This window comes from Narcine bancroftii, chromosome 7 (genome assembly GCF_036971445.1).
Source record: "Narcine bancroftii isolate sNarBan1 chromosome 7, sNarBan1.hap1, whole genome shotgun sequence".
NCBI classification, from domain to species: Eukaryota; Metazoa; Chordata; class Chondrichthyes; order Torpediniformes; family Narcinidae; genus Narcine; species Narcine bancroftii.
This window is the reverse complement of record NC_091475.1, coordinates 60,133,262-60,156,073: the sequence shown is the minus strand read 5'-3', so window position 1 is coordinate 60,156,073 and position 22,812 is coordinate 60,133,262. Positions and strand designations below refer to the sequence as shown.

The 22,812-nt window shown below is 40.4% G+C and overlaps 1 protein-coding gene across 2 annotated transcripts in view; it reads right to left on the bottom strand.

Moving 5' to 3' along the window:
- LOC138738963 (limbic system-associated membrane protein-like) overlaps window positions 1-22,812 on the bottom strand; it is a 1,544,776-nt gene that overhangs the window by 1,108,136 nt on the left and 413,828 nt on the right. The window lies entirely within an intron of this gene.

Below are 22,812 nucleotides of genomic sequence, written 5' to 3'. Positions count from 1 at the left end.
AGTAAAAGGATGATTAATGAGGACATGGGAAAGTGGAGACTCTCAGGAGAACCACCTGACAACTCTTTTGCAGCACGTAAACATTGCTCAAATTTGAGATTCAATTGTCAACTCCTTCAGCAGAAAGTACAACATTGTTAATAAGACAATTGAGTAATGATTAATTTCATCCTCCTTGTACATGAACACTGCAATCAAAAGAAATGCAGAATCTCACCTCATGTCTGAAAACCCTCCAAAATAACCCATACCCATTTTTATAATTGATGGAGATGAGGAAGAGCCATAGGGAAGGGAGAGCTATATTAAAAATTCCGCTGGTTTCCTTCTATGACCACCTGTGAAGCTTTACACTATCTTGGTAATCCACAAGTGTTTTAACCTCTCGAAAACCTGAAATGAGAAGTACTGCTTCATGGATGGAGCTTCTTATAACCCTACGTCCCTTAACAATGTCCCAGCCATTGCATGAAGCCTCACTGCTTTAGCTGAGCACAGTCCTAACTAACCTATCCACCTGGCAGACCCGCAACAGGTGAACAGGTACTTGCGTCAGCATTGAGTCCAGGGCTCCTCAACATTGACTAAAAGCTGAGATTACCTGCAATAACTATAAACTCTGAACCATTATTTGATACTTACTGGACTGTAATGACATAGTGCAAGAAAGTTTTCATGACGCCAAAAGAGCTCATAACATGAATCACTGATGGCACATATAGAAGAAAATATAAATTAAGATTGAGCAAAAAAAAATAACAATTCTGGAATTCATTCAGTCAGCTTGCACCACACATTATTCCTCTTGATTCCAATCCTGCAACTAATAACCATCTACAAGAAATCGGAAGCATCAAACAACATGAATGAACAGTTGAGAGAAGTTAAACAGAAAAATCTGTAGATGCTGGGATCAGGTGCAATATACCACAGAACCATAGAATATTACAGGACAGAAACAGGACCATTCTGCCCTTCTAATCTGCGTCGAGCCTTTTTTGGATCATCCACTGACCTGCACCCAGTCCACTGCCCTCTATACCTCTCCCATCCATATACCTGTCCAAATAATTATAAAATATTAAAATTGAGCCCTGTTACACAGTTCTGTGTTGTGTATATGTGTTGTGTGCTTTTATCTTAAAAAGTGACAGTTTGCTGAGAGAGTGAGAGATGGACTGGGCATGTGCAGAAAATGATGTAAAAAGTTCTGGACTTGGATGAAAAACCACTACTGGGGCTCTCGCTCTCTCGCTCTCTCGCTCTCTCGCTCTCTCGCTCTCTCGCTCTCTCGCTCTCTCGCTCTCTCGCTCTCTCGCTCTCTCGCTCTCTCGCTCTCTCGCTCTCTCGCTCTCTCGCTCTCTCGCTCTCTCGCTCTCTCGCTCTCTCGCTCTCTCGCTCTCTCGCTCTCTCTCTCGTCTAAATGTTTTCTGTGGGTTAATGATATATGTTATATTTCAGCTGGGGAATTTACTAGTTTAACTCTGATATAGAAATTTTCATAGTAACCAGTGGACATTGATATAAAAGGGGAATTTTGATTTAAAGTTTGAAGGTGAATTTTTTGTTAATAAAGTAATTGTTCATCTTTACCCCTGTGTGATATGCCTTCTTTGTGGTTGCCCACATTCACCACTTCAGCTGACAGCTTGTTCCACACTGCCACCACTTTCTGTGTGAAGAAGTTCCTCCTCATGTTCCCTCTAAACATTTCCCCTTTCACTCTGAACCCATGTCCTCTGGTAGCCTATCTACATTTACTCTGTCTATTCCATTCATAATTTTAAATACCTCTATTAAATCTCCCCTCAGTCCTAACCTATTTTTCCCTGTAACTTAGTTCCTGAAGTCCAGGCAACTTTATTTCTTATTGATCTCTTTCCTGCAGTTAGGTGACCAAAATTGCACACAATACACCAAATTTGGCCTCACCAATGTCATATATAACTTTACCATGACATCCCAACTCCCCTACTCAATACTTTGATTTATGAAATCCAATATGTCAAAAGCTCTCTTTACAACCCTATCCACCTGTGATGCCACTTTCAGTAAATTAGATATCTGAATTACAAGATACCTCTGATCTAGCACACTCCTCCATGGACCATTTACCATGTATGTCCTTTATTGGTTTGTCCTTCCAAAATGCAACACCTCATACTTGTCTACATTAAACTCCATCAGCCATTTTGCAGCCCATTTTTCCACCTGGTCCAGATCCCTCCGCAAGCTTTGAAAACTGTGAAGAAACCACTATTGTATATATTTGCCATATGTCACTGTCATGACCTTTCCGGGTCGACCCTGCTCTCACTAGCCAGCTCATGATTCCTCCCCCTTTCTTTCCCATAATGGCTGTCATGCCACAAGGCTGCCCTCAGTTGGAGTCCAGGTCAGTGTGAGTGACCAACAGAGGGATGCTGTCCATCTCTTGCAAATAAAAGCCTTCAGTCTTGGCAACTTCAGTCTTTGTGTAACTGATCATGCTTCAAAAACCTTTGTCACTTTTCTCAACGCCTCCAATCTTTGAGCTATCTGCAAACTTGCTGATCTAATTTACCACGTTATCATCCAAGTCATTGATACAGGTGACAAACAACAGTAGTCCCAGCATTCTCATTTAAATAAATTCTCATTTATTTAAAAAATTAGTTATAATCATTTCAAGGTGGAATTTCAGGGAAATTCTCTTTCCACACTGAAATGTACTCTAACATGGAGTATTCAGGGAGTAGATTTAAGATTTTGAGTTTTACTGTCACATTAAAAAGTGGGTTCGCACTAAATTGGGGTTTCAATAGTAGTTATGGTTGAAATTAAAATAAAAAATTATTTTAAGTGAACTGTCCCCGCTCCCAGTGGAAACCGAAAGTCCCCACTCCTTGTGGCAGCCCAAAGTCCCGTGCTCACGCTGGCATCCTGAAGTCCCTGTTACCTGCATGAACCTGAGATACCCATTCCCTGCGGCATCCCGAAGACGCCATTATCTAGTGATGGGAATTATGATGAAACCATCACACTGACTTTCCCAGTAAGCTGGGGGGGGGGGGGGGTGAAGAAAGAGAGAGAGAGAGAGAGAGAGAGAGAGAGAGAGAGAGAGAGAGAGAGAGAGAGAGAGAGAGAGAGAGAGAGAGAGAGAAATTCACAATGCTTGCTAACTGACTTCCACCTGTTAGACAGGATATAAAGGCTGCAATAAGCATCCTGGACACTTCAAAACAGTTCTCATTTAAAACCCCAAGCTCTGCTCAAGCCAGACAGTCCAGGCTCCGGGTACCTTTGTAAAAACTTTGAAGAATTGCCTATAAGGACTTAACAAGTAGGTGCTAATTGGTCATGTTCTGGAGTAATATATTATTGTTTTGGAAAGAAACACATGAACAAACTCGGAAGATTCGGTCTGGAGCCTCAGTCTGTCTGATTCCAGTTGGCTGTTGTAAGAGGGTCATGGGGGGGGGGGGGGGTTGGAGGGTTTCTTTGAGTGAATGAGAGAGAAAGAGAGAGAATCCAGTTCTACAGTTCAGCAGCAGCAGCTGGAACTAGAACAGGACAAGCTGGCATGCTTGTGAAAAAAAACCCATTTTGAAGACAGGTTGTGAGATCTTAGTTCAGCCTGGTCAAAGCCCTTGTGGTCTGTACAAGAGGAGAAGACTGGCTGTATAATGTTTCACTTGAAATAAGAGAAAGAAAAAGGAAATCAGTAGTGACCTGAAAGAAAGAGGTTTTCATCTGGGCCCAGTTTTGGAAGCAAGACACTGAAGTGACTGATATAGAGGAATCAGTTGTGAGTGTCCAACGGGCAATAAAACTCTCTCTAAAAACTGCCAAGAACTTTCCTGAGCAGTAATCATTTACCATTCAAGCACCAAAGCCAGGTGAAATTCATAAATGTTAAATTCTGTACCCAGTATAAGAATTGCCTGCAACCAGTGAACTTAGAGGAATGACAAGTGAGATTGGATTGTGAATCAAATTACTTTTCTGAACTTACACACACATTACATACACGTGTGCTTAGAATTAGAAGAGGGTTAAGTTAAGTTGTTAAGTTAATAGTGATAAGTTAAAGTTTGATCCTATTTTCTATAACTAAAAGCAACTTTTGTTTAAGTAACCATTTGTTTGGGTGAATTTCTATTGCTTCTGGGATTTGGAATCCTCTGGGCTCATAACCGTATGCAAGAAAATGCCTTAAATATTGTACTCTGTGACTGTGTTCTTTGAATGAGACCAAATTGTCTTAGTGAGGTGACCTTGTCTACCCAACGCTACAGACTTCTCATTCCCAGTAGCATTACTCAAATAAACTTTGTTTGAATTGTACTGTGTGGTTTGGTTGTACTTTTTGTATCTTGACAGGAGCTCGACTTTAACACCCCATTCCTAGAGGCAGCCCAAAGTCCTTGTTCCCCACATCAGCCTGAGGTCCCCATGTTAGCCCAAAGACCTGGCTCCTTGCGGCATCTCAAAGTCCCCACTCCCAGTGGTAGCCCAACACCTAAATCCAATGACTCATCATGTTAAACCCAGATTCGAGTTCAATCGGTTGCATTAAATCGGGACAAATTAATGTAAATATAAATTGAAAAACCAATCCATATTTGTTTCTTTTAAATAATAATTCTGGATAGAAACCACATTAGACAATTTCTTGTTCTATACAAAGGGTAAATTCTGTCTAATTTAATGATATGACCAATGACAACCATAATTAAACCCATATTTCACAAGTTCACATATTTCACAAAGAATAAAAAGAAAAAAAGAAAAAGTAACAAACAAATCACACACAGCGAGACAGCTTTGTGTGTAATCCCACCTGAGTTCAATTAGTCATAAAATGAAAATAAAATTATTCATCTTAATGACACTCCAATTGGAACAGTACCCTCGAATAATACAAGCTTGTTTCATTTAATTCACATTACTCCAGAATGAGAAATCATCTTCATAAAATTCTCAAGGAATTTCACATGGGAGATATTGGGGAAACACTTAATCAAGCCAGGAGTCAGCCTCAGAAATAAAAATAAATACAAAAAATGTTTACTCAAGGGGATTTGGAATTCTCCAGCCAGAAAGCCTATGGAAGCTCATTAAGGGCTGACAAATCTTCAGGTCTTGATGGACTTCATCCAAAGGTCTTAAAAGAAGTGGTTTGTGAGACAGTTGACTTGAAAAATTCCCCAGGTCCAGAGAGGTTCTATTAGATTATAAATAGCTAATGCAACTCCTTTATTCCAAGAGGAGAGCAACTGAAAGCATAAACTATGAGCCAGTTCATTTAATTTCTTTCATGGCTGTCATTAAAAATGTTATGGATGATCATTTATACAAAAAAGACAATTAGGTAAAGTTAACACGGTTTTGTGAAAGGGAAATCACTTTCGAGCAATTTACCAAATTTCTTCATCAGCCATTGAAAACTGGCTCTGGAAAACTGAAGGATGTAATATAATACTCCTCTTTTCATTTAATAAGGGCTGTGAGAAGAAGCCAGGGAACAACAAGCTGGTGGAAAAATTACCGGAGGGGATTCAGAGCAACAGAATCAACCTGCGTTTGGAAGGGCAACAACTGAGGAGAGGTAGTCAATGTGCCTTTGTGTGTGGGAAATCATGCCACAGAAGTCCGAGTGAGCCTTCTGAAGAGTTCACCGAGCCTTGATGAAGGCAGGGCAGCCTGCATAGACCTTAGCAAGACCTTTGGCAAGATCCTGCAGAATGGGTTAAGCCCAGGTTAGAACACCTGGCATCAATCTGACTAATTGGATTACAAACTTTGCCTGTAATTCCAGTTAATTCCAGTTTTCAAATTGGAAGTCTATAACCCCTGACGTGCTGCAGGAATCCATACTGGTTCATCTTGTTGGTCATGTATATTAATAATTTGGATGAGAATGTTGGTTTCATGATTAATAATTGTGTAAATGCTACCCATATTGGTGGTGCAATGGACAGTGAAGGTTGTCAAAGCTTATGATAGGATCAAGGTCCTGCAAAAATGGATAAACTAGATAAAGGATTCAATTTTCACTCAATCAAATGCAAAGTGACTTAATTTAGCAAGTTCTACCAGGACGGAACAATAAAACGACCCTGAGGAATGTTGTAGAACATAAAGACATTGCAGGAAGCAATGCAGACAAGTTGGTGAAGATGACACTTGGCACGCTTGCCTTCATTAATTGGGGCACTGAGTAAAAGATGTATGGGGTACTGTTGAAGCCACAGTTGAAGTACTGGGTGCAGTCCTGGTCTCCATATGATAAGAAGGGTGTGATTACACAAAAGAGGGTACAGAAAAGAATCTCAAGGATGTGCTGGGCCTGGAGGGTTTCAGCAGTAAGGAGAAACTGGACAGGCTGGGACTGTTCTCATGAGAGTGAAGGAGACTGAGGCCTGACCTTATAGCCATTTGTAAAATCCTACGGGGAGCAGAGAAAAGATGGATGACCACAGGGTTTTTTTTCCCCCTAGGACAGGGGAGACTAAACTAGATGGCATCTTTTTTAAATTCAGATGGGAAAATTTAAAGTGGACCTGAGGCTGAGATTTTTAACCCAGATAGTGGTGATGTGTGGAACGAGCTGCCAGAAGAAGTGGTTCAGGTGAGTACAATTACAACATTCAAAATATATTTGAGCAGGTAAATGGACAGCCAAGGTTTGGAGGGATAGGGATGAACCCAGGTCATTGGAACTAGTTCAGCTCACCACTTTGGTTGACATGAACAAGATAGCTAAAGGAGCCATTTCCATGCTGTATAACCTAATGTTGATTGATATCATATGTGGCCTGATGAAGAGGTATTGCATCACTATTGCATGCTCTGTTCCATTTAGTATGACTGTCACTTTAAGGCTTAATACAGGCTGCAAACATTCACAGTTGTAGTGGGACTGGATGGCACCATCAAGTACACACTATCAATAAAGTTGATGCTCTGGAGGAAGAGAAAGAACAATGGTTGTTTATCCAGGAAAAAAAATATGAAACAGGATTTTATTATTGACCACCACCTGATGAATTGGAAAATTCAGCTGATTCTCCTCGTTGGGGAATTATTGAACCACCATGACTAAAAGAAAAGTCACTTTGCTTGACCCAAACCTGGGCTTTGAAAGCAGGAGAATTCCTGCATCAGATCGTGACTGAAGTAATGGTAATTTTGACTGACCCGTTGCTGGGTTTTGGAAGCATCGAGGAAGTCACTTGTTTCACTTCACCTATGCAAGGAAAAGGGAAGTGGTGGCAATCGTTCATCTGACAAGAAACCCGACAAGGATTCGTGAGTTTTCAGCAGTCCAGTCACTCACTCTCTCCCACCTCCTTTGTGATTTACATCTGGGCATCAATTTTAAAAGTCTGCATTTCAACTATGGATTTCTAGGACTGAAATTTGGAATGAGTTTGCAGAATTGTGCCTAAGCTGTAATGGTTTGCTCACACACACACACACACACACACACACACACACACACACACACACACACACACACACACACACACACACACACACACACACACACACACACACACACACACACACACACACACACACATGTATATTTGCTCATAGCTGGGGTTAAATTTAGTTAAGTTGTTATACTATTGGTAGTCATTAATAAATATATTGTTTTAAATGGAAAACTATAACAGTCTCATGGTGAATTTTTATTACTGCTGGGCTGCGATGTAGCATCATCTAAGAACTACAATGTACCACTTAATACCCTCATAAAATGTCACTTCAAAGATCATTTGAGAAAATAGATTCTGCTTTATTTTTATGCAGGTGGCTGTCTGCAATTTGCTCATACTTGACAAAGGGCTTAGGCCTGAAATATTGGTCACCCTTTGCTTCCTCTGGGTACTTTGTGACTTACTTCATTTTTCCAGCATTTGTGTGCATTGTATGAGGTTATGGTTCAGATATGTGGATCCATATCATGGGGTTGACTCTTACGTACCCTCGGGAGTGACAGAGAAAACCACACTGCAATGCCCAGACTGCCACATTGAAACTGATGAACCACCCACCCTTGATCTGAAAGTGTAAGGTAATGGGCATCTCCACTTACAAAACACAGATCAGGAGCATGCCTAAACAGTGGATGGCTGTAGTACCAACATCTATCTAAAAGACTAATCCAGGGTAAAGCAACCTGCTTCATTAGCACCCCATAAATCACCCTGTGCATACATTATCTTAATCACCGGTGCACTGCATCCCATCTACAAAATCCCCTACAGTTGTTTATCCAAGCCACCTCAATTGCATTCAACTAATCCTCAAGACGGATGAGGCCTGCAAAGAGATGGGAATGCCACCACCTGCAGGTTTCCACAAGTCAAACAGCATGCCATCTTGGAAATACATCACCTAAGGCTCATTGCTGCTTGGTGTCAATGCCGGAACTCCTTCGCCGGTATTACTGTAGGAATATCTTCACCAGAAGGACTATGGCATTTCAAGTGAGGGCTTGCCACCTTCTTCTTAAGGACACGTCAAGATGGATAATAATGCCAGCCAGGCCCACATTGTAAAAATAAGTAAAAATAAAAGGCAATGGTAAGACTCAATCTGGAGAACTCTATGTGGTAATGATCTCTCCATTCAATCGAGGGCTTGAAGTCATTCCAAGAATTTGACGAGAACTGGAATGGGTGGTTTGCCTTTTGAGGAGTTTGTTCCTGCTGGAGTTCAGAAGAGTGAGAGATGATTCAATTGAAAAATGAGATCACAAGGGATCCTGAAATATTTGATGGGGAGAGCGGATTATTAATCCTGTAGGAGGATCTTCAACTAGAAGTCATTATTGAAAACTAAGGGGTCACTAACTTAAGTCAGGGATAAGGGGATTTCTCTTTCTCTCAAGTCTTTGGTGGAAGAGCATTCTTTGAATATTTTTAATGCCGAGGTGGATAGATTCTTGCTAAATGGATGATAGATTACTACAGGGAGGCTGGAATGAGCAGCTGAAGTTTTAATCAGGTCAACCATTATTTTTTTTTATTGGCAGAGCAGCTGAAAAGAAGAAGTGGTCTCCTTCTGCTCATAATTTGTATATTCACATGAATATTTAAGGCAAAGTCTGATCGACTTTAAGATGCCTGAGGAATTGAGGATAATTCAAGAAGATAGAGTCGAGGGAGAAGATTAGCTAAAATCCTCTTAAATGAAGCAGAACTACAGAATAAAATTGTCCTGCATTAAATGAGGATGGGCCTGTAATGACATAAAACACATGAATATTGTCAGAAATAAAACTTCTCACACATGAGTCTCTTTAAAACTGATGACACGACAAGCTTTATTTACAAGTCTGCAGAGTTGGACTCAACTGGTTTCTCACCAGTTAAGCCCCGATACATACAGTGCATTGATTTTTATACCTTTATTATTTGCTCTTCCCCTTCTTATTAATACTGTTTTAATTGGTTAGTATTACAAAAACATTCTAAGTATAACTGCATTATTAATTATCACGTTCGTTACGTACGCTGTGAACTCTACATTCACTGAATTCTGTTTCTCACACTTCTTATCAATCCTTTGTCTCCTGCATGTCTCTCACTATGACCATGAAAAGATAGGTTTAAAAAAACATATTCAGCAGCTCCTTCTGTCCTTGACTGCTAGTAAACTCTCTGTCCGTTCTGGCTTCCCTGTTTATGATTAATCATCACATTTTAACTTAAGTCTTTTTAACCTAAATTCTCTATATCACAAATATGGTTGGGTGGAAGAGTTCCACAACTGCCTGGCTACTTTTATCAATCCTGCCAATTGTTAAGTGATGAAATTTCAACGTTTCTTCAATGTCAAAAAGCAATACTTTTGAATGGCTACATTATGCTAATAATGGAATCGATAGATGATATTTATTTTGTTGCACTGAGATTTTAAAAAGAAACTTTCCTTTCAGAAACAACATCAGATCAAAAGTAAAGTCAGCAAAATCTTTTCAATTTACCTACGACAGATTCTGACAGGAAAACTGAAACATAGAGATATTTTCACTCCTCGGTGAAATATCAAGGCTTCGCATTAATCCGGATATGGCCTCAGGTTCTCCATTTGCCCTATAATCGATCCACTCAAGCGAGATATCTTCGACACTATTTTCCACTGGCTTTGTCAAAACTTGGAAAGCATTGGGAGAGATAATCATGGAGTCAAAATGATCTTACGTGCATAAGACGGAAATTGATTTGTGTCGTTAGTTTTCTTTAGACAGCAATGTCAGAAAAATCTCAGAAATATTTAACATAAATTAACATAATTACTCATCGTGAGGTCATTTACACTGCAGGCCTTAATAAGTTCCTGTACATGTTAGTCCCAGTGTTTTTACATGGATCATCATCAGCTGGATGTCGAAATCATGAGGAGAGTTTTGCTGTGCGATTTAGACTGGAGGCTTCCCCCGAAATGTAGACGGGGACCTGCAGGATATATCGTGGGGCAGGAATTGACAAAAAATTCCTTCAGTTTCCTTTTTGCCCGTGTAATGTTGGATTGTGCCATTACATGCCTGCAGTTTAAAAGCCATAATTGAAGTAAACTATATTCAGAGGAGCCTCATTGCCAAAAATTTATGCTAACAGGTGTGGCATTGAAAAGACTGGAGTTTAGTTGAATGCAGCACAATTACTTCATTATTACAAACCATCACTGAAACAAATGTTGGAAGCATTCAGTGGATAAGGCACAACACAGGGACAGAGTACCAGGTTCTTTGTACAAGGTTTAAGACTTTTCAAAGCTTCTTCTCAAACCTCATGCGTCATAAAGCAGTGCATGTCGAATAATGTCTAAAAAAAACAAAAACTATGCATAAATACCAAAGCTGTAATTCTGGGTATTTTTTTCCACAAGAAAGCTGATGAAAATATGCTATTTTGATTCATTATTAACACTGCAGTTGAGTTACAAAGTTGGCAAAACCATGCCTCAATCATTTCACTTGCTCCACACCCCCTTCCCTTCCCCTTAATCCTTTCCTTCCTATACTCTTCTCCTTTCCTCTCCCCACTCCCTTCTCTATTTTATTCAGGGTGTTTTTGCTTTTACCTGATGAAGACCCCTGTTCCAAAAGGTTGATTACCCTTTACTACCTAGAGATGCACTGTGACCTGCTGAGTTTCTCCGACACCCTTGGATATTGCACTTATCCATTTGCAATTGTTCCTCCACAAAGGAGGGATTGTTTTGTAATCCTTCTTCTTCCACCAAAGAAATTACACATGATTTTTCAACAGTCTAGTTCAGAGATTTGAATGAAAGAGATGGGGAAGTTGCTTCCCAAGACTGGAGAATTTACAACCAGAATGTACCATTGCTACAGAGTATATAGAATTGTTTTTGGGAGATAAATTGGGAAAGGTTTGTTAGAGTAGGTCACATACAAACACTTTAAAACATATCTTATTTAAAATACTGGTGCTGTGCCCCATGCCAAATGTATCGGGGCCTCAGAGCTTTTGCAAGAGCTTTGAAGAGTGCTCAAAAGACTTCACTAATGGTCTGTTGTTTATAAATGCTAAATTCTGTGCACAGTATAAGAATTGCCTGAAACCAGTGAACTTGGAGGAGTGAGTTGGACTGTGAACCAAAGAACTTTTCTGAACTTACACACACATTACACACATGTGCGCTTAGAATTAGAAGGGGGCTAAGCAAGGTTAAGAAAGTCAATAGTGATAAGTTAAAGTTTAATCCTATTTTCATGTTTAAATATAATTGAAAGATCTTGTTGGAGCCACAGATTGTCTGGAAGAGAACTTGCTGCTCTAAGAGGGTCATGTGGTTTTGCAAGCAGAGAAAGAGAAACAGGTTTTCTCTCAGAGACACACACACACACACACACACACACACACACACACACACACACACACACACACACACACACACACACACACACACACACACACACACACACACACACACACACACACACACACACACACACACACACACACACACACACACACACACACACACACACACACACACACACACACACACACACACACACACACACACACACATGACTTTTACGGTGTTACAGCTTGCAGAACTAGCTGGCAAGCTTATGGAAAGCCCCATTTTGGAAGATGGCCTAGTCAAAGCCCTTGTGGTTCATGCAAGAGGAGAGGACTGGCTGTCTCATGTTTCACTTGGAATAAGGGAAACAAAAAGGAACTCTTTGGTGACCTGAAAGGAAGAGGTTATCATCTGGAGAACTCTGAAGGGGCAAGTTTCATCAGCAAGACACTGGAGTGGCTGAATAAAAAGGAATCAGTTGTGGGTGTCCAGCAAACAACAAATCTCTCTCTGAAAGCCAACAAGAACCCTCCTGAGAGGTAACCATTTACCTTTCAAGTACAAAAGCCTGGTGAATTTTATAAATGCTAAATTCTGTGCACAGTATAAGAATTGCCTGAAACCAGTGAACTTGGAGGAGTGAGTTGGACTGTGAACCAAAGAACTTTTCTGAACTTACACACACATTACACACATGTGCGCTTAGAATTAGAAGGGGGCTAAGTAAGGTTAAGAAAGTCAATAGTGATAAGTTAAAGTTTAATCCTATTTTCATGTTTAAATATAATTAAAAGCAACTTTTGTTTAAGTAACCATTTGTCTTGGTGAATGTCTATTGTTGCTGGGTTTTGGGGTCCTCTCAGCTCATAAGGATGACAGATCAGACAATAAGGATAGAGCCGTAGGGTGCTACAGGTTCTCAGTTACTGAGTGCCTTCAATATTTATGTGAATTGATTTTGTGAATCCCAGAACATCAAGGGAAGCATGGATCAGAAGAAAAGTAGATTTGATGAAGGAGATCAGCCACTAGCTCATTAAATGTTAAGAAGGGTCAAAGGGAAGCATCGTCACCTCCAGCTTCTTGTGGGTTGCTCATGGTTATTGAGCCAATGAAAACGCATTCATTGGATTTCATCTCATCGATTTAAAAAAATGTTAACAGGCCCTTTCGGCCCATGAGCCCATGCCACACATTAACACCCAATTAACCTGCAGCCACCCCCCACCCCCCACCCCCCACCCCCCACCCCACTGGTTCATTTCCAACAATGGGAAGAAACTGGCAGCCTCATGGGAAAACCGACGCAATCACGTGCCAGCTTCTAACAGATAGCACAAGATTTGAACCCTGGTCCCAATCACTGGTGCTGTAACAGCGTTGTGCTAACTGCTTCGCCAACCGTGCCACCCTGTGTTTTAGTAAACAATCAACAAATAAAATACCTTTAATCATGGACAATATCCACACATCAACATATAATTGATCAATGTAAAGATCACAATAAAATTAAAAAATAGCCAATCATAAAACATTAGTTTAATAAAATTAACTCGAATTTTCTCATTTTTTTTAACAATCACTGCACCAAGTTCATCTCATCACTTTTAAATAGGTTTAACTTTTCCAGATGATTGAGTGGGGAGCTCTATCTTCAACCAGCAGCTTGTTTTATGCAATGCTCCAAGCCATATACAGTGGTTATTCATGTAAAATTAAAACGCTGTCAAGAACCTTTCTGAGAGATTTTCCATAATGTTAATATGCAAAAGTTAAGAACAACATTGCATTAATTACGGCTGCTTGAACCATCATAGATTGAGAAGATCTGACGTGCGGACCTGTGGAGAGCAGGGAGCAGAGTCACAGTGCTTCCACGGGGTCCAACCACCCAGTCTAACTGTCATCAGCTCCGTACAGGCTTTAAACGGCCTATAAATAGTGGTTTTATTTAAAATAATGCAACCGCGGGATTTGTGCCCCAAAGGGTGGCACCTGTGATTGGCAGCATCCACAAGGGGTCACAGAGGGCTGGCACAGGGCACCATAAAACGAGGAGGCCACCTTCTGATGGGGAAGGAGAACCCACAGGATGGTCATCATGGTGGCAGGCCTCTGAGAGGCCCTGACACTGAAGAACACACATGCGGTGGGGCTGTTGGTGACTCGAGGCAAAGAATCCATGCAGGTTGCGGGCTGCTGGCGACTGCGTTCAAGGGATTCACACCAGGTTGCAGATAGCTAGAGGCTGGCTAAAGACTGGCTTAAGGGGTAGCAGGAATCGGAACTGGGATGCAAGAGGGCACAGAGGGCGCCGGAGGGTTCCTGATCGAGTTTCAGAGCTGGACCTTGGGATGCTGATGGTTTGCGCTGGACTCTATGTGGCTGCATGGGCTGCGGAAGCACGAGAGGTGAATCCATAGACACTAGGGGACTCCCTTAGGATCCTCGTTCTCTGACTGTAAGAGGCACTTCAGGCAATTTCTGCCAGTGGCGAATCTGTCTGCCTTACAGCAGGCAAGAGCAAATTCCAGATAATATTGCACTCTCTTCATTACAATAAATTGAATCTTGATTCTTGACTTTTACTGGTACTTATGTGAAGAATAAAGGACAAGATTTTCTTTTCTAAGTTTACTGCATGTGGGAGAACTAAATATTGGCACGCCTTGTAAAAGTTGCCATCATAACCATGGGAGAGACTGCTGTAACCTGTCATTTCTATGAGCATTTGTGCTTATACATTGGCAGTCGAAAAGTTTGGCTAGTAATTATATGCCATCCAAAATTATCTGGAGGTTGGAAATCAAAATCAACCTGATTTAGCCTGTCAGTTGGTACAGAAAAATATAATTAATCGAGAATGCCGCCTCTTTGATCTGGAGCACATTTGATCTTCCGTTCCAGGGGAAGGATGTGCATTATTTAGCTTTGCACAACATTCACTCTACAGCACAGCCTCAATAAGTCGACCGACCTTGAAAGGATCACAAGCCAAGTTTAAAAGCCATTGATGCAAACCAGCAAGCAGTCTGGCAACACCAGCGAGAGATGACTGACAGAATGGAAGAAATTTGCCACAGAATAATCTTCAGCGATGTTTACATAATCATAATTTCAATGGGAGCATTCTGTGAAGAACGCCCAGTGTAGAAATGAATTAGTTTCACTTTATTCCTGCCAAATGGGACCATCTGGGCTTTGAGAAGATTAAAGTTAAAAACAATGCATAGAAGTAGATTTTCATTTTTGGCTGAGCAGTAATCTGGTGGAACAGAATGACCTCCCTTTATTGAACCCATCTCATTTCATTCCACTGCATCATGAAATACATACTAAGTACTGCACCAGCTGCTGAACATTGCATCACATTTTTCATACATTGTAAATTATATTAGATTACATACACAGAACTGTCATAATGAGCGAGACTGAAAGCGAACAAACTCATTTTAAAATGCGGAGTTGTATTAAATGCTAATATATTTATAAATGGGTGGAAAAAATATTTCAGTTAGACAAATGAGTCAGAATTTTCCTTCACATTTCTTTGTGAGACTGAATGCGATAATAGTCGCACATAAAAGAAAATGTTGCCAAGAGCATCAAGTCTGTAGTTGCTTCACCTGTGTTTATTTGCAAGCCATCCATCTCTCCTTCAAGCAGGTAAATTGTATGCAGAGCTCAAAGACCCCAGTCAACCTAGTGAAATTCATCTCTCAGTTAATTTTATCCTTCCAGACCAGACTACCATTCTCCTCTGTGGTGTGACAGGGTATATAGAGTATGTAGATATGCTTTTGGGAGATACATTGAGAAAGGTTTGTGAGAGTAGGTCACATATAAACACTTTAAAACAGATCTTATTTAAAATACAGGTGCTCTGTGCTCTGCCCCATGCTATACATATCGGGGCCTCACAGTTTTTGCAAGAGCTTTGAAGAGTGCTCCAGAGACTTGACTAATGGATAGTTGTTTACAAAAGACAACAGATGAAAGAGCTCGTTGTAGCCGCATATTGTCTGGAAGACAACTTGCTGCTCTAAGAGGGTCATGTGGTTTTGCAAGCATAGAGAATCAAATGGGTTTTCTCTCAGAGTCAGAGACTGGAGCAGGACAAGCTGACAAGCTTATAAAAAGCCCCATTTTGGAAGATGTACTGGTCAAAGCCCTTGTGGTTCATGCAAGAGGAGAGAACTGGCTGTCTAATGTTTCACTTGGAATAAGGGAAACAAAAAGGAACTCTGTGGTGACCTGAAAGAAAGAGGTTATCATCTGGAGAACCTTGAAGGGACAAGTTTCGTCAGGAAGACACTGAAGTGATTGATGGAAGTACATCAGTTGTGGATGTCCTGGAACAACAAGTCTCTCTCTCTCTAAACTGACAAGAACCTTCCTGAGTGGTAACCATTTACCTTTTAAGCACCAAAGCCTGGTGAACATTTTACATGTTAAATTCTATATAAGAATACAGTATAAGAATTTCCTGCAACCAGTGAACTTGGAGGAATGAGAAGTGAGATTGGACTGTGAACCAAATAACTTTTCTGAAACTACACACGCATTACACGCATGTACGCTTTGAATTAGAGGGGGGGGAGTTAAGTTAGGTTAAGTAAGTTAATAATAGATAAGTTAGGGTTTGATTCTATTTTCATGTTTAAAGATAATTAGAAGCAACTTTTGTTTAAATAACCATTTGTCTCGGTGAATATCTATAGCTGCTGGGTTTTGGGGTTCTCTGGGCTCGTAACAGTGGTCATCAGAGGAAGAACGAAGAGAAGTTGGTGGATCCCATCGTGGTTCTAGTTGACCACATCTGCAGCAAGTGCTAATGACTCGAGGAGCCCAGGTTCAGATATGATGAACTGGAATCTGAGCTTCGAACACTGCAACCCATTAGGAAGAACTGGATTCAAACCTGGGCCACTGATGCTGAACAAGCATTATAATCTCCATTTGAAGCAAGTTTGGAGAGCGGTAATATTTTAGACTTCATTTTGGAGAAACACATATCTTGTCCTTTTCATATGTCTAATACAAATTGGACTGTCCCCAACTGAGTCAGTAAATGTGAATGGAAACCGGTCACTTTGCCATTATACCCCATCACCCATACTGGAGAGGTCTCACAATTTTGAAGAGAGGGCTAGGAAATGTGACAGAAGGATAGGAGGAAAATGAATCAAGACCTAAAAGGATGAAGGGAAGGGGAAGGAACAGGAGAAAAGGGATATGGTCAATGTATGGACAAAGTAACAGAGGGGTGTTGAGAGCAGAAGGTAGAAGTTTTATTCATGAGACTCATTAAGAGAAGGCTGAAAGCTTCTTCGTCAATTCAAGAGATATATAATTTAACTGAGGAGTAAATTTGTCTTGCTTGTAACAAGGCAGTAGGGGGCTCAAAAAATACATCCAGAATTAATTTTTGTGTTTAGTCACTATAATAATGCATTCCCCCAGCAAAAAACACAGTACATTCTGAGGGCACAGAGTTAATGCCAACAATTCACCCAGTGTTACTTGGTTGGCATCACAGATAGTTTGGGTTTCCATCATAAAGATGGAAACTGGTAGAAATACTCATTGGGACAATGCCCTTCCATCAAAAGAAGCAAGAGAACAAGTGTGCGTTTCAGTTGTGTAAATGGGTGGATAGAACAGGGGACCCAATGCTCTGGTTATTGAGGGCAGTACGAGAAAGAGGGGGGGAAATATTAAAGCACATTCTGGAACTGTGAGATGTAGAATGCAGCAGCTACTGGAAACCTGGTGAAAGAGAATACTGGGTGTGCACAGCATGAGTTTCCTTTATCATGAGGTTCACCAGCAGAATCAAAAAAGCGATTGGGTAGTCTCAGGGGTGTGGATGAAGGGGAGACTGCGATGGTGTTACCGGCTCAAAAAGAGAAAATGATGCAATGGGGTACTGAAATGTGAATTTGTCCCAGAGGAACGAAAAATAATGTCAGTACGAGATAAAAGGTGACAAATAGTAAAAAGCACAGTTGAAAGTTTCCTGTCGGTTCCAAAACAGCAATTAGGCTATTGAATTGAAAATTAATCCAGAAACAATAGCATGTTATTCCAACATTCACAGAACAATGAAGAGGGATCTCAATCATCACGGGTATAAGGTAAATAAAGATCTTTTAAAAATGTAGACATGCAGCACGGTAACAGGCCTTTTCAGCCCATGAGACCATGCCACCCAATTACACCCAATTAACTCCCAGTATGTTTCAAATGGTGGGAAAAACCCGGAGATCCCAGGGAAAACCCACGCACAAATGCGGAGAACATACTAACTCCTTACAGACAGTACTGGATTCAAATTTATAAAAATAGTTTGGGAGCCTCAACGAATAAATATTTGGTATAGAATTAAAACATGTGATGAAGAGGTGAAGGATTATTAGTGGATTAAAACCAGAGGCAGATAATGGTGCCAGAAAGAATTGTAAATTGGAACATTGGAAACATTTCAAAAACCAGCAAATAGTGTTATGACATAGTCCTCCATTTTCCTCAGTTCTACGTTCCTATATAATAGTCTCTTAAAAAGATGCAATTGAACCTGCATCCACCATTGCTGGCAGGGCATTCCATACTGTAAGAGGAATTTACCTCTCCCTCTCAAGCACCCATGCCCCTCACGATAGTGATTTCTGCCCTGGGAAGAAAGCCTCTGGTCATCCACACAAGCAATGCCTCTCATCACCTTCTACACTGCTATCAGGTCAGCCTTCACCCTCTATCCCTCCAAGAAGAAAAGTTCAAATCATTATTGTTGGAGTAGGTACACAAAGGAATTCTCATACTACCCTGAGAGTATTTTTCCGGTGTGTCAGGCAGAATTTTTTTACTTATCCGTAATTCCACACTCACTTGGAGCAAGAATAGACCGAGTTCACTCAACCTATCTTCGTAGGGCATGCTCTCCAATCCGAGCAGATTCGGATTTTCCACGAATTATTGAAACAAACATTCTTGATTTACTTTTTGACTTTCACTGTTCTCAAAGAGGTTATTTATAATAACTTGATGGATTTGAGAACAGTTTCACTAGTTAAAATGAAAAGCGAGTGGGAGCATGATTTGGATTTGTCCCTTCCAGATGAGGTCTGGGACATTGTTCTAAATTTGATTATGAATCCTCATGTTGTGTGCGATCTTGGTTGTTGCAATTTAAGGTTGTACACAGAGCACATATTTCAAAAGTAATCTTGCTTTTATTCTGTTCTAAATTGTCTGCAGAACTTCATCGCTTTCAATTCTCGACCCCAATCTCCCCCTTTGCCCACCTCCTCCAGTATAGTACTCCATATGCGTTTCACTAAGGCACGATGTCCTCCTGTTACTCTCAAAAGTAATCTAAACATTACTGAAGCAGGCCATGTGCCTTTTGGTCTGAACCGACGAAGTCTCATTCTGTAAATGTTCTGAATGATATCATTAAAGTGGGAACATCCACAGCAGAACAAAACAATCCTGTTTTACAGCTTATGTCCTGATACCATTAACATTGGCCAATGGAGCGTTGCTACTCCCTGCTGCTTAACCTGCCAAAGAGTCTTAACATTTTTCAATCTGTTGACAGGATACCATTAACCCACCCCCCCAGATGGAATTGCAGAAAGGTATCAATCCCGACATGGTTGGTAACTTCAGCTTGTGCCACAATTCAATAATCTTCCCAAAGTAATAAAAGGGACATTGAAAGAAGGAGACATCATTAGTCCAGGCATTTGTGAGACATTTGCTTCACCCCAGTAAAAATATTATGCGGCATTGTTAGGTACAAGTGATTGATGGAGAACAGAGACAGAGAGACACCCAAGACAAGCTTGAATTAATATTTTAAGGCATTTGTACTGACATATCCAAACTGCAAGTGCGCAAATGAAGCAATGAATTTGGATGCCCTTCCTGCAAAGCTACAACTACATTTGTAATTATTTCGACCAGTTATTTAAAACATAAGAACTTAATTGCAATTCATCCCTGCTGAACAATTGGAAAGGATTATCACTTCTTGCCGCCAGCTGCTAATTACCAAAACACGGAGATTTTGGATGATTTCAGCTGTTGGTTTGGGCCCAGGATAGTTGGCATAGCGGTTAGTGCCACGCTTTACAGCACTAGCGATCGGGACGGGACCTGGGCTCGAACCCCACGCTGTCTGTAAAGAGTTTGTACCTTCTCCCCATGTCTGCATGGGTTTCCCCTGGGGGTGTCCAGTTTCCTCCCACTGGGGTATAGGTTAATGGGGTGCAAATTGGGAGGGCTGAATTGGCTTGTTACGCTGCTGTAAGTCAACATTTAAAATTTAATTTTTTTAAGTTAATGGAATTTTTTTTTAAGTAAAGTACCTATACTGGTACACTTTTAAATTGGTAGCTTGGCATGAAAAAGCCCAAGAGGGCACAAATGGAAAATGGAGAGCAGTAGAAATGGAAAGGTGCTGGAGAAATTCAGCAGGTCACACAGCATCAGTATGAAGGAAAGGTAACAAACTTTTCGGGCCTGAGCCCTTCATCAAAGAATGAGCAAAAAGGAGGCAGGTTCCTGAATGAAAGTTTGGGGAGGAGAGTAGAGGAGAGAGGAGAATTGTCATTGCATCTTGCTCATCATCACATTAATCTGATGGAAATCAATGATATCTAGAACATATTCAGGAAAAGAAGTGGTAAAATGTATCACATTGGGTCTTACTTCTGACCAGATGCAGTTTTCAGTCACTTGAAACCACACTCTGGGGTATAATTGCCATTGGGTTCAATCGTGTGTCAAATGTTCATCAGGGAAATGGTGGTGGTGGGGGGGGGGGGGGTCACATAATCACTGAGGCTTCCTCCCGATAAAGAACTTGCATCTCACCTTTCTGAAATTAATACCAGAGTTAAAATGCTCAGCCCTTCAAAACGTTTGCCAGAGTGAACGATCTTGGCTTTTCCCTGATATTCCCACCAGCACAGGAAATACTCAGCATCCAACCTGAGTGAAACAACAAAGTCTGCAGATGCTGTGATTGATGCACAAAAGTCCTGGGCAAACTCAGTAGGTCTTGCAGCATCCACTGGAGGCAAGGATATCTAAATGACATTTCATTGACGAAGGGCTCGGCTCAAAATATGGCAATATATCCCTGCCTCCTCTATACGCTGTGGCACCTGTTGAGCTTCTCCAGCGTTTTTGCATATTAACTACAGTCAATCTGACTGTCTCTATGCGATGCTATGGAATCGCCGAGAGTCATGGATACTGCTGTGATGCTGAAGCCCTTCACTTCAGAACAAGCAATGTGTTCCTCTCTGGTCACAATGCTAACATCTACCAGAAAATGTGGGGAATTGCCTCTTAGTGTCCTATTTGCAAAAAGCAGGACAAACCCAATCTTCCTCGCGGCTGTTCAATGTATTATTTTATCAGATACAAAACGACAGCAGCTTTCCTGCACTCCAATAACTTGCTCACTCATGCCCAGTTTTGGTTCTGCTCTTGATCACATCACTTGCCTGCTCTAAACATGGACCAAAGAGATAAAGATTCTCATTCTTTATATTTGAAAGCAGACTATGCTTCAAGTTTATGTTGAGGTACCACAGGATCGGGATTAACTTGCTGTTGCCAGTTTGGCCATATAATATGACAGTGAAAGCAAGTCATTGACACTGTGATCAAAAGACAAAAGCTGGTTATTTTGGGAATGATTAAGAAAATTTTATCGGAGTGTTTCCTTGACGATCTGAGGAAAAATGCCAATGGTGGCTGAGAACTGTTATTCAAGTCAGAGTCGAACTTGCAAGCTTTTCTTGTGTTCTAACTTGCTTCAGTTTCAGGTGGGCTTCACAATACTGTCATTTCAGTGGGAAAATGCAACATTCACATCTACATCAAGACTGCTAATATAAAACTAGATTGCTATCTGATCATTCACCCCTGTTACTAGTAATAGAACTGGAGGTGATCCCACCAAGAACATATAGATGAATATTAAACTCCATACTATGTAAAAGACAGGAATTTAGAGAATTTATTGAACGCCAAATTAAAATGTACTTTGAAATAAATACAGAATCAGTGAAAGACAAATTTATATTATGGGATGCAATGAAAGCTTTCATTAGAGGGCAGATAATAAGTTATGTGACTAAGATGAAAAAGAACTACAATCAGGAAATAGAACAGTTGGAAAGGGATATAGTAAGTCCAGAAAAAGAACTAGCAACAAGGGAAGATACAACAAAAAGAAAAGAAATGTCAGACAAAAAAATAAAATACGAAACATTACAAACGTATAAGGTGGAGAAGAACATAATGAAAATAAAGCAGAAATCTTTCGAGCTAGGAGAAAAATGCACAAAATATTAGACTGGCAACTTAAAACAGAACAAGCTAAAATAACTATTGACATCAAGGAAACAGGACAAACAAATGACATATAACTCAATAGAGATTAATGAAAACTTTAAGGAATTTTATGAACAATTATACTGAACTGAGAATGAAGGGAAAGAAGACAAAATAGATGAGTTTTTAGCTAAAATTGAACTACCGAAATTGCAAGAAGAGGAGCAAAACAAATTGATAAAAACCATTTGAAATAGAGGAAATACAGGATATATTAAAAAAGCTGCCAAACAATAAAATGCCTGGAGAGGATGGATTCCCAATAGAATTCTATAAAACATTTAAAGAGTTATTAATTCCTCCTCCCCCGGAAGTAATAAACCAGACAGAAGAAACACAAAACTTGCCAGATTCACGTAAAACAGCAATAATTACAGTCATACCAAAGATGGGGAAAGATCCAGCATCATAGAGACCAATATCTCTACTTAATTCAGATTATAAGATAATAGCAAAACTATTAGCAAACAGATTGGCTGACTGTGTACCAAAAACAGTAAAAGAAGATCAAACTGGATTTATTAAGAAAAGACGAACAACGGACAATGTCTGTAAGTTCATTAA